Source organism: Nicotiana tomentosiformis, chromosome 5 (genome assembly GCF_000390325.3).
Source record: "Nicotiana tomentosiformis chromosome 5, ASM39032v3, whole genome shotgun sequence".
In the NCBI taxonomy this organism is placed as follows: Eukaryota; Viridiplantae; Streptophyta; class Magnoliopsida; order Solanales; family Solanaceae; genus Nicotiana; species Nicotiana tomentosiformis.
The window spans coordinates 123,776,222-123,786,983 of NC_090816.1; positions in this window are offsets into that span (position 1 = coordinate 123,776,222).

Sequence of the window (10,762 nt, forward strand, 5' to 3'; positions counted from 1 at the left end):
ACAAGTGTTGTGTAATGGTAGGATGCTTGTCTATGCGTCGAGGCAGTGAATGACTTAGTGCATGATTCAGAGATTCAGTATTTTATTTCCGGCGAAGGTAAGACAAATGGACTAAGAATGTTCAGGTTTGTGTTGATGGAGTAGCGAGACTTGGTATTTTCGAGCGTGGTGGAATCTTCATCTATGATGTGGTGTCGTCGTCCTTGATTGAATGTGTTAAGTTCGTTGGTGTTATGGTTTTCTTCAATTTGCCTTCGGGGCAAGATGTTGTGAATAATGTTAGGGAAGCGGCTGTTAGAGGTCGTTGTGTGCTATGGTTCAGGAACGAATCGGTGATCTTAATGTTGGTGGCTCAAGGAAGATAATCTTCGGGGAGGCTTATATTTAATGGCGATCTGTTTGTTCAGGTGCTAAAGAGATGAATTTCTATTTAAGGCAACAACTAGGCAGCGACGGATGAGGAAGGACATGTGGGAGGTCTTGCGGTGGTTAAACTTCTAGAAGGCCAAGCGTAAGAAAATAGAAGTCGAGTAGTTTCTTAAAGGAGAGGGTTTGACCAACGTGGGAGAGTGGAAGAGTATCATTTGGGTTATGTGGTAGGATAGCTGCACACGTTGAGGAAATTTCAGAGCGATTTGGAAATCATGGTGGACAACGACTAAGTCTACGAACTTAATTTGGAAAATTGGCTACTATACGAAGAAAGGTTGGATACGACGGAAATGAATTGCTTGATATGAAGAAGGATCCAACATGATTTTGGATTGGAATGTATTGTCACACCTTTAGTTGATGTCCACGAGGAGTGAACGGACTTGTACAGCTGGTGAATGAGCACAGGCTCAGGATGGTTTATTGGTTTTGTGGTAATCGTACTCGGTGCAGCGTTGTTGGAAGATGTCAGCATGGAATTTGCACATATGGGTTATTTTCGATGAGCATGTTAACGGTTGCGTGGTGTTGACGAAGCTTCTGCGAAGAATTATACTGGCTACCCAGTATGAGGTCGAACATGTGAATGTGGCTAGGGATTTAGAGTGCTCATGTAATGATTAACAGTGAGATTTCAAAAAAACAATGGCAGGTAGATTATGAAAGATCATGTCGATGGGGGATAAGGAGTCTTGGTGGGTTCTAGAGTTATGTAATGGTAGCTCCAAGCTAAGTGGGAGAGCCCTACCGCCTACGATTAGATTATATGGTTATTTGTTTGTGAGGATTTTGGTTATCAGCATATTGGTGGGTTATTACGACTAAGGAAAGAAAACACTAGTGGTAATTTGAGCAAAAGATTTGAGGAATATGTGTTATATTTGGCCTTATCGATTCATGTTCAGGCTTTACTCAGAGTCTATGCTTCGTGTAGATGTGATGTACAAGGAAGTGAGTCGGCCGGGTGCTTCGTTGAGAAGGCGTTCATGTGCTAGTAGGGCCTTGGAGTTTGATTATATTTAGGAATAAGTCAGAGTGGGTGACTCTCAACAACAGTCTTAGTGGATTCAAAAACTTTAAGTGCAGTGCCTAAGGATTTCAAGTCTGTAGTATGGTTAAGTATCGAGTTTTTGCAGCAGATTATGAAAAAGGCTTGGAGTGTTCTACGTTATCTTCGAGATGCGGTGTAGCATTGGAGGAATGGAAGAAAATGACTTCGGATTCATAGAGGAATTATCACAATGGGTCTACCAGTTGAAGATGTAAATGCGCGCACAATGAGGGTATGAGATGGTTCGTGGGTTTTGAGGCAACATGGTCTCGTGGAATGGAGTCCTTCTGGATGAGTGCGGGTTGGGCCGTCATATTTTAAAAAGAGCTATTATTATTCCAAAGGCACGTTCAGAGTAAATTAGAAGCAGTCGGATCGGTTAACAATGGTTGAATTGGTATGATGATAATAATGATTAGTTCCTTCAGCGTGTTAAGTTATACATGTGATTTGTGGAGGTACGTGCGAGGCTTTACGGCCGCCGTAATTGATTTTATTTGGAGGCATTCGAGTATTATGGCCTGTTATGTGTAGATGGATCCCAAGAGAGTTATGGTGGTTTAGACCACTACTTGAGGATTATATTTTCTGCAGTTATGGGAATTCAGTCGCATGTTGCAATGATTCTTCTGAAATGAGTTAAGTAAAAGGTTTCTAAGTGATTGAGTGTTTAGTCTATTAGTGGATTAGAAGTAATGATGGAATTTTTGCACTCTCACATATTGGTATGTTAGGTGCAGAGAGTGGCATGGGAAATTGGAAGCTGAGGATCAAGGTTACAGTTTGGTGTCGACAAGAATGTCACGAGCTCAGATGAGCAGGAAAGAATTCAGATGTTTAGAGTAGATTTGTATTATCTTCAGCGCCACCTGAGATCGGTGTCATGTGTAAGAGGCTTTGTGTATTGAGTTGCGGACTTTCGATTCACTTTACAACATTGTATGACTGGTCGTTTGGATGTGCAGACTTTGTAACCTAGTGCGGAAGTTCATGGGAGCGTACCCCACAGGAAGGTTGTATAAGTGTCACACGTAGTCACTTGATTGGTTAAAGATTTAAAACCAAGTATGGAGATTGTGGTACTATCGCTATTGTGAGAATTTATGCCTGAAGGGTGCTCGGTTCATTTGGTTGTGGACTATGGAAGTTTGTTTCGGATTTAATGGTTGTTCTTGTGTGTCATGGGAAAAGGGGTTATCGTGAATCCTTGAAAGGTTATTATCCCAGTGCGGTACGATCAGAATCGGCTTGAGGTCTATTGATGGGTACTTCCCTATTTATTGTCATGTGTGGATCGGGTGGCACGCCGCCATGAGTATGTTGTTTGGATCGGGTTGCACGCCACAACAGTATCATGTATGGGTTGGGGTGCACGCCGCAACAATATGGTGTTGAGTACAGTTCCCCATATATATTCTTGCGCGTCTTGTTTATCATGTTATGAGGAAGGTTCATAACACCTTTTCGCTTGTTTAATCTGTTACGTGGGTTGAGTAGTTCTTTCCAGAGTTCATTTTCCTTATGTATCACATTTGAGTTTGTGGCTTGTTGGCTCATGGTGGCATCATATGAGACTTTTGGTAGTGATTGTGGTGGCTTATTACCGGAATGACTTATACTAGGTGAAGCGAGATTTTTGTACTTGAGATCAGTGCGAACAGATTTATATGAGGCATGTTAAAGAGAAAATATCATTATTTGGTTCATAATAAGGTAATGGTTCCTGTCAGGAGAAGGGACTAAAGGATTTGTTGACTATGCAGTTGGTTATGAATTTCTACACATCTCTTCCGTCGTGGCAGTATTGCAAGAGTTGGAACGGGACTTATATGTGTCATGCGGTGTGTTGTGAGCATCAGATTCGTAGAATTTCGGCCATTGTTATAAGAGGATGTTATTGTGGTCATGTGAATAATGCGGTGCATGGTGTGAATTCAGTGAGAGTATACAATCATGTAGTGGTACATCGTGTAGTGATTGAAATGGTGTTTGTATATTGGAACCAGGCCTAGCAGAGAATTTCGGATGTTGGAACTTGGCTCTAAGGCTTATTTTCCTAAATAAAGGGGAGGATCTTCAGATTTTCTCGGGCTAATATGCTCAGCTGAGTTGTGGTATCACGGGTAGGTGCATGAGGAGCGAAACAATGATTTCAGCAAACATTGGAGCAGTTCTTGTCACGTTCGAGAACGAACGTATATTTAAGTGGGAGAGAATGTAACGACCCAATCGGTCGTTTTGACTGTTAGAACCCCGTTCCTCTAAATAAGACTCCCCTTATGTACTTTTACTAATTTATGACTTGCGGGGATGGTTGGTTCGGGATTTAGTAGTATTCGGGTTGAAATCGGAACACTAAGTTCCTTGCTTTGTCTTTAAGAGGGCAAGTTTGTCTTCGATCAACATTTTTAAAAAACAACCCCGGAATTGGGATTTGACGGTTCCAATAGGTTTGTATGATGATTGTAGACTTGGGCGTATGTTCGAATCGGATTTTGGACAACCTAGGAGTATTTCGGCGCTTAATAGTGAAAATCAACTATTTAAAGGTTTAAGGTTCTTTAAATTTGGTTTGGAGTAGGTTTTGGAGTAATTGAAGCTCGTTTGGAATTCCAAGCCTGGGAATAGTTCTGTATGGTGATTTAAGACTTGCACGAAAAATTTGGTATCATTTCGAGTAGTTTAAGTATGTTTCGGCATGTTCGGAGTAAGTCTGAAGAATTTAAAATTTCTAAGTTGAATCAATTTGGTTTGGGGTATGATTCTTAGTTTTGATGTTGTTTTACACATTCTGAGGGTTCGAGTAAGTCCGTGTTATGATTTCAAACTTGTTGGTATGTTCGGGCGGGGCCCCGGGAGCCTCGGGTGTTAACCGGACGAGGCTCGGACCAAGTTTGGACTTGGAAAGGATTGCTGAAGCTCCGAGCTTCTAGTGTAACTGCACCTGCACATGGGCAGCTGCAGGTGCGAGCCACGAGCTGCAGAAGCGGTCTCGCAGAAACGTACCGCTGACCGCAGGTGTGAGTGAAGCCGGCTAAAGGAAAGCCGCATCTGTGAGGGAATTTCCGCAGGTGCGGAGGCGCAGAAACAGCTTGAGAGATGCAGGTGCGAAAATGCTGCTGGGCAGAATGGTTTAAAGGGAACAAGGCTCAATCATTTTTCGTCCGTATTTCCTCCATTTTGGGTGATTTTAGACCTTTTTAAGAGGGGATTTCAACTAGCAGCTTGAAGGAAAGTTAATTCTTCACGCTTTGAGTTAAATACATAGATTATGGGTAGATTATAATCTGTAAATCGTGAAAATCAAGGGTTTAGAAGAAAAACCTAGGTTTTGATAAAAATGAGATTTTAACCACGAAAATGACTATGGAATTGGATGGAAATGGTATATTTGAGTTCTCGAGGTTATCGGTAACGATTTCGTCCAAAATTTTCCGAAATCCGGGAACGTAGGACCGGGGTGAATTTTAGAAATTTTACCATTTTGGGTTGGGTAATTAATTTAGTAGTCTAATTTCGAAATATTGAGCATGTATTAATTATTTTGTATAACATTTGGATAGTTTCGGAGTTTTCGGCATCGAATTGAGACTTTAACGCGGCTTTGTGATCGGGAAGTGGGCTTTGAGACAAGGTAAGTCTCTTGTCTAACCTTGTAAGAGGGAATTTACCCCATAGGTGATTTAAATTAGTAATTGTTGCTAATTGTGAAGCTAATTGATTAATTAGAAATTATTGGAATTGAAAGAATTAATTATTTATGCTGGTTAAAGAAAATTATTGTTTTTCCTTAGTGAGTGTCAAAGTCGACCTCTCATCACCACTTTTTTGAGGTTAGGCTTGATACTTACTGGGTACACGTTGTTTACATACTCAGGCTACACTTGCTGGAGATGTTTGTGTATGTACAGATATATCTAGCGGCCTTATGGGCACAGAGGTGTGGTTAAATACAGGGAATTGGGTGAGTTGTATTCTATATTACGATCCGCAACCAACAGAGTTTCCTTCAGAGTTATTTATATATTTCTTGTCAAATTTGTATTCCGGACATATGTTGTACTTTATTTTACTCCCTAGTTAATGCTCATGCACTTGTGACACCGTGGTTTGGGAGTGGTTATGGGTTGTTTAGTAATTTAGTTGCTAAAATATTTATCACTTACTCCATAAGTTCTGTCTTTACTATTTAATTGAAGAAAATTTCGATTTAAAAGTACTAAAATGAGTAATTAAATTAATTACCTACTCCATGAGTTCTATCTTTACTATTTAATTGAAGAAAATTTCGATTCAAAAGTATTAAAATGAGTAATTAAATTAATTAGTCAAGGTTGGCTTGCCTGACAACGGTGTTAGGCGCCATCATGACCGTTAATGGATTTTGGGTCGTGACAGCTTACAACAATTTTGTCAGAAACAAATACACATTTGAATCCATTCTTAACAAGTAAAGAAGTAGAAACTAAATTCTTCCTAATAGTAGGAACATGAAGAACGTTGTTGAGCGTTAACACCTTGCCGGAAGTCATCTTTAGGAATATCTTCCCATAAGCTTCAATCTTGGTTGTTGCAGTATTTTCCATGGAAAGCTCTTCTTCAGGACCAGCAGTAGAGTAAGTCGCAAATGATTCTTTGACAGACAAACATGTCGAGTGGCTCCGGAGTCAATCCATCACTCCTTCGGATTTTCAACTAGGTTACATTCCGAAAGCATTGCACACAGATCATCAATGTCATCACTCTTCTCCACTATGTTGGCATGTCCCTTCTTCTTATCCTTTTTCGGGAGACGACAATCAGTGGCTTTGTGACCAGCTTTTCCATAATTGTAGCAGTTGCCCTTGAATTTCTTTTAGTTCTGCTCCTTAGTCCCTCCATAAGACCTCTTTCTCTTCTTACGTTTTGGAGCAGTCTCCTCAACGATATTAGCTCCTATGATCGTTGAATTTCCACGAGACTTCTTCTCGGCTGTATAGTTGTCATCCTCAATCTTGAGACGAATCACAAGATCTTCCAACTTCATTTCTTTGCGCTTGTGCTTAAGATAATTTTTGAAATCTCTCCACGAAGGAGGCAATTTTTCAATCATTGCAGCCACTTGAAATGCTTCATTCACGACCATACCCTCAGTAATAAGGTTGTAAAAAATAAGTTGAAGTTCTTAAACTTGGGTTCCGATAGTTTTGCTGTCTATCATTTTATACTCTAGAAACTTGGCAACAACAAACTTCTTCAAGCATGCATCTTCAATCATGTACTTCTTTTCAAGTGCGTCTGATAATTCTTTCAAAGTTTTCACAGCACTGTAGACATTGTACAAGTCATCCTCCAAAGCACTTAGGATGTAGCCTATGCAAAGAAAATCTGCCTGTTTCCACGTCTCAACAATCATAAACTTCTCACTGTCCGGCATGTCAGCGGTAGGCACTGGAGGGTCTTCACTGGTAAACTTCTGCATATCAAGTGTGGTAAGCCAGAAAAATACCCTTTGCTGCCATCCTTTGAAGTTGGCTCCAGAAAATTTCTCCGATTTCTCGGCCGGTGGAACAACAGTTCAGCTTGACGAGGCTATTGTCGTTGCCACAACAGTCGCAGAAGAATTTCCATTATCAATTGTCATTTCTCACTATCAACAACAAAAGAGTTCAATTAAGGGCAAAAACAGAATTGTAAATAGTTCTGTAATGAACGATAAACAATACGTTTAATAAATAAAAACCAAAGTTTTTATGTACTGTTCCACAGTAAACGATGATGTTTTTATGTTCTTCAAATCGTTTCTGAATTTTAATATTCCAATGAAGGTTTTATATCTTCAAATCACAATAGAAAATTTCAAAAAGAGTAGAAAATCACACAAGTTTTAATCTCCAAAAATAGAATATAAAATACAATAAAATAATTTTCTTAAGATTGTTAGTCAATATGTATTACTGTAAATAATGAAACAATAAACTTTCTGAAATAGGAAAAACAGAAACAAAAAGTTAGCAAGAACAGAATGTCGAAATAATTTCTAGAAAAATAATTTCGGAATAAATCGAGCCCACTGAGTGCACAGTGTGTCCTTAAGAAAATTATTCCACTCAAGTACCCGAGGTGCTAGAATATTATCCTCCCAAAATAGAACGGTTTAACTCACCGGAGTGTTGGTACCAAAAACGCAGATGTAACAGCGAACCACTCGAAGGCTGTAAAACACATTGAAGATTTTGTGCAGAAGAAGAAGAAGAGCAGAAAGTTTCGTAAGGAAAGATTGTGGGATTCAAAGCATAATTATAGACTTTCTGACACTGTTTCTGAAAGGTTTGCAACCTTTGAGAAATAGCCATGGCTGTTGGAACATGTGTGAATATTTCTGTTTGAAATATTGCGGGAAAACAGATTTAAATTAATTCGGGAAAGAAAACGGACCGGATCGCGTCGTGGGTCCTGGGTTATTTCAGGTTGAATTTTCGTTAATTAATTAAATAATTTAAAAAATAATTGTCCAAAAAGATCAATCAATATCCGAAGCCGAAGCCGAGCGGAGCGACGACGACGACGCGCAACTTACTTTCTTTCCAACCCATTTAACACCAAGAGAAGTGCTTTCTCATTATAAACACATTCATTTTTCTTTCCACCATCAACGAGTGACACTTTGCTCTTTCCAAATAAAAGGGAGCTCACTTTTCCTCCACTTTCTTCCCTCTATTTTCCATTCACCAATCTTTAATCCCAACAGTTGGCAATCAGGAATTCAACAGCTTATATATGCAGGGGAAGAACTGAATCAATACATGGGCATTTGTATATAATAATAATAATAATAATAATAATAATAATAATAATAATAATAATGATGATGATATAAATTAAAATTTAAAATATATATGACATAAAATGATAAAAAGGTAGAATAAAGATCGGGAATGCTCCTTAGCAAGTGAAAATCGAGATTAAATATTTTGTTCATGTGTAGTAACAGCAACGTATTTGTTGGGATTATGTAGTAACAGCAACATCTACATGCATGTTTTAGTGAACATGGAGAACCATTTAAAAGCGAAACACCAGACATGTTAAATGTGATAAATAAAACATGTTAGGTGCACCTACATGTGTTGGGATTGAAAATAATAAGGCGTCATAATGCGGAAGCTAACAAAACAAATATTGGTGAAGAAAAATTAGACAATGAAGAGAATTATTATACTAATTAAAAGAGGCATAATACATTTTATTATAATTTTGGTCAATTGACGTATATATGAGAAACCTAATATAAAAAAAAAAAAATTATCAAGTAAATAATCTCGTCCCAAACAAGACTCTTTTAATGACTACATTGTAGATGCTATTTTTTTATTTTTTTTATTTTTTATTTTGTGAAAGAGGGGTTCTCAATTTATAAAAGTGCATAATTTCTCCTCCAAGAAAAGAATTAGTCAAATATGGTATAGATCTACATTTTTCTTTTAGTAAAACAACAACAACAACATACCCAATATTATCTCATACCATAGGGTCTGGAGAGGGTAGTGTGTAGGCAAATCTTACCCCTACCTTGTGAGGACCTTTTAGTAAAAGTAAAACTCAATTATGATAATTTCTTTTACTTTCCTTTAAGAAAGGTAAAATCTAAACATGGTAAGAAAATCAGGGCAAACCCTTACAACATGTTCAATCATAAACAATATCTTATTATATATAAATATTGAATTTCAGTATCTTCAAATCGTGGTTTAGACATCATTATTGAACTTAAATTATTGAAATCATATAATGGTGAAATATTGAAAAGCTTGTTTGAAAAGTATTTAAACAAAAATAATGATCTTCACTCATGGAATTCAACTTTTTTGCTAAGTAAATTTTATGTAAAAATACTACTTATTTTTTAATTTTCGGTTTCAAACTTCAACATCAAGCTAACGCCTGAAAACTTCATAAAATCCACGAATGGTTTACGCTAGTTTTCCTTGCAGAATAAGTAATACTCCACAATAGAGCGGTATCAAAGTAGACTCTGCAAGTCAGCATTAGCAGTTGAAATCCATGCGGCACATGACAATTATTTACCTTTTACTTTGGGTCGTCCTTTCGATTTCAACGGTCCGGCTTTAATACTAAGAGTAATATTTTTACAAGGAGCCTAATTATTTGTATTTTAGCACCACAATCTTGTTTATTATTTTTACCTAAACTTCGCTCTTCTCATACTGATTAAATTTGTAATGCATGTATTGTCTTACTTCTACTTAAACATTTGGGTGGAACCCTTGCTAGTTTCATCAATTAGCGCAATACTGTTGATGGAACTAGGGTAAACAAGTAGGTGCTCAATGTCGATCCCCGGCGTAGATCCGTTGTTGTGGGAAACTTTTTTATATCTCCTACTATTATCCACTTCATCATATATGTCTTTATGTAATTTTTTTTGGACATGTTTTTATCAATTATATATTTAATATGAACTCCTTTAATTTCTCCTCCATCTATCAGTCACCAAAAGGACCTTTCGTGGTACTCTATTATATGTTTCTCTAGGTTATTGACTACCATGTATAGATCTTTCTTTCTTTCGCTATAAATGTTTATTAATTTTCTTAGCAAGAATATTCACTGCAAGAAATCTGTCTTTTAGTTGCGACCAAAGTCGCCACAAAATCATAGATTGTCGCCAATTTTTATTGCCCAGCTCAGCTCCTCTCTTAAAAGTCTAAAATCAAAATTGGACTTTGCTATATATATCTTCCAAGATACTGCTCCCTGTATTCCCATTTTCAGAAACAAGAACGATTACTCACCTACACATCCACACTCCCTCCCCACACAAAAAAGAAGCAATACCAGCTTTGCAAATTTTGATTTCCTTAACAAAATCTCCAACTAACGATGACAATAAATATCTAAAATCCAAAAAATTTCAGCTACAAAACTTAGCTAAAATATGAAATTCAGATCGTCCATTTAATCCAAAATAAAAAAGACACCTCCAGAGACTAATCCAGTATGGAATATGAATCCATTAACTACAAATCTAGAATATCAATACACCATTGGTGCAGGACCAATGGCTAAGCTTATGATCTCATCATTTGTGCGTCCTTATGCAGATAATATAAAGATCTACAAAGACAAATAACACCCTTGTGACTAATAACACTATGTGATAATTACACTAATATTAAAATTATAATTTAACTCGACACATACACGTGCACGAAACCAATCAAGAAACTCATTGTTATGCCCGTCTCTCGTTGAACCATATCTTTCAATCTCTTCCCT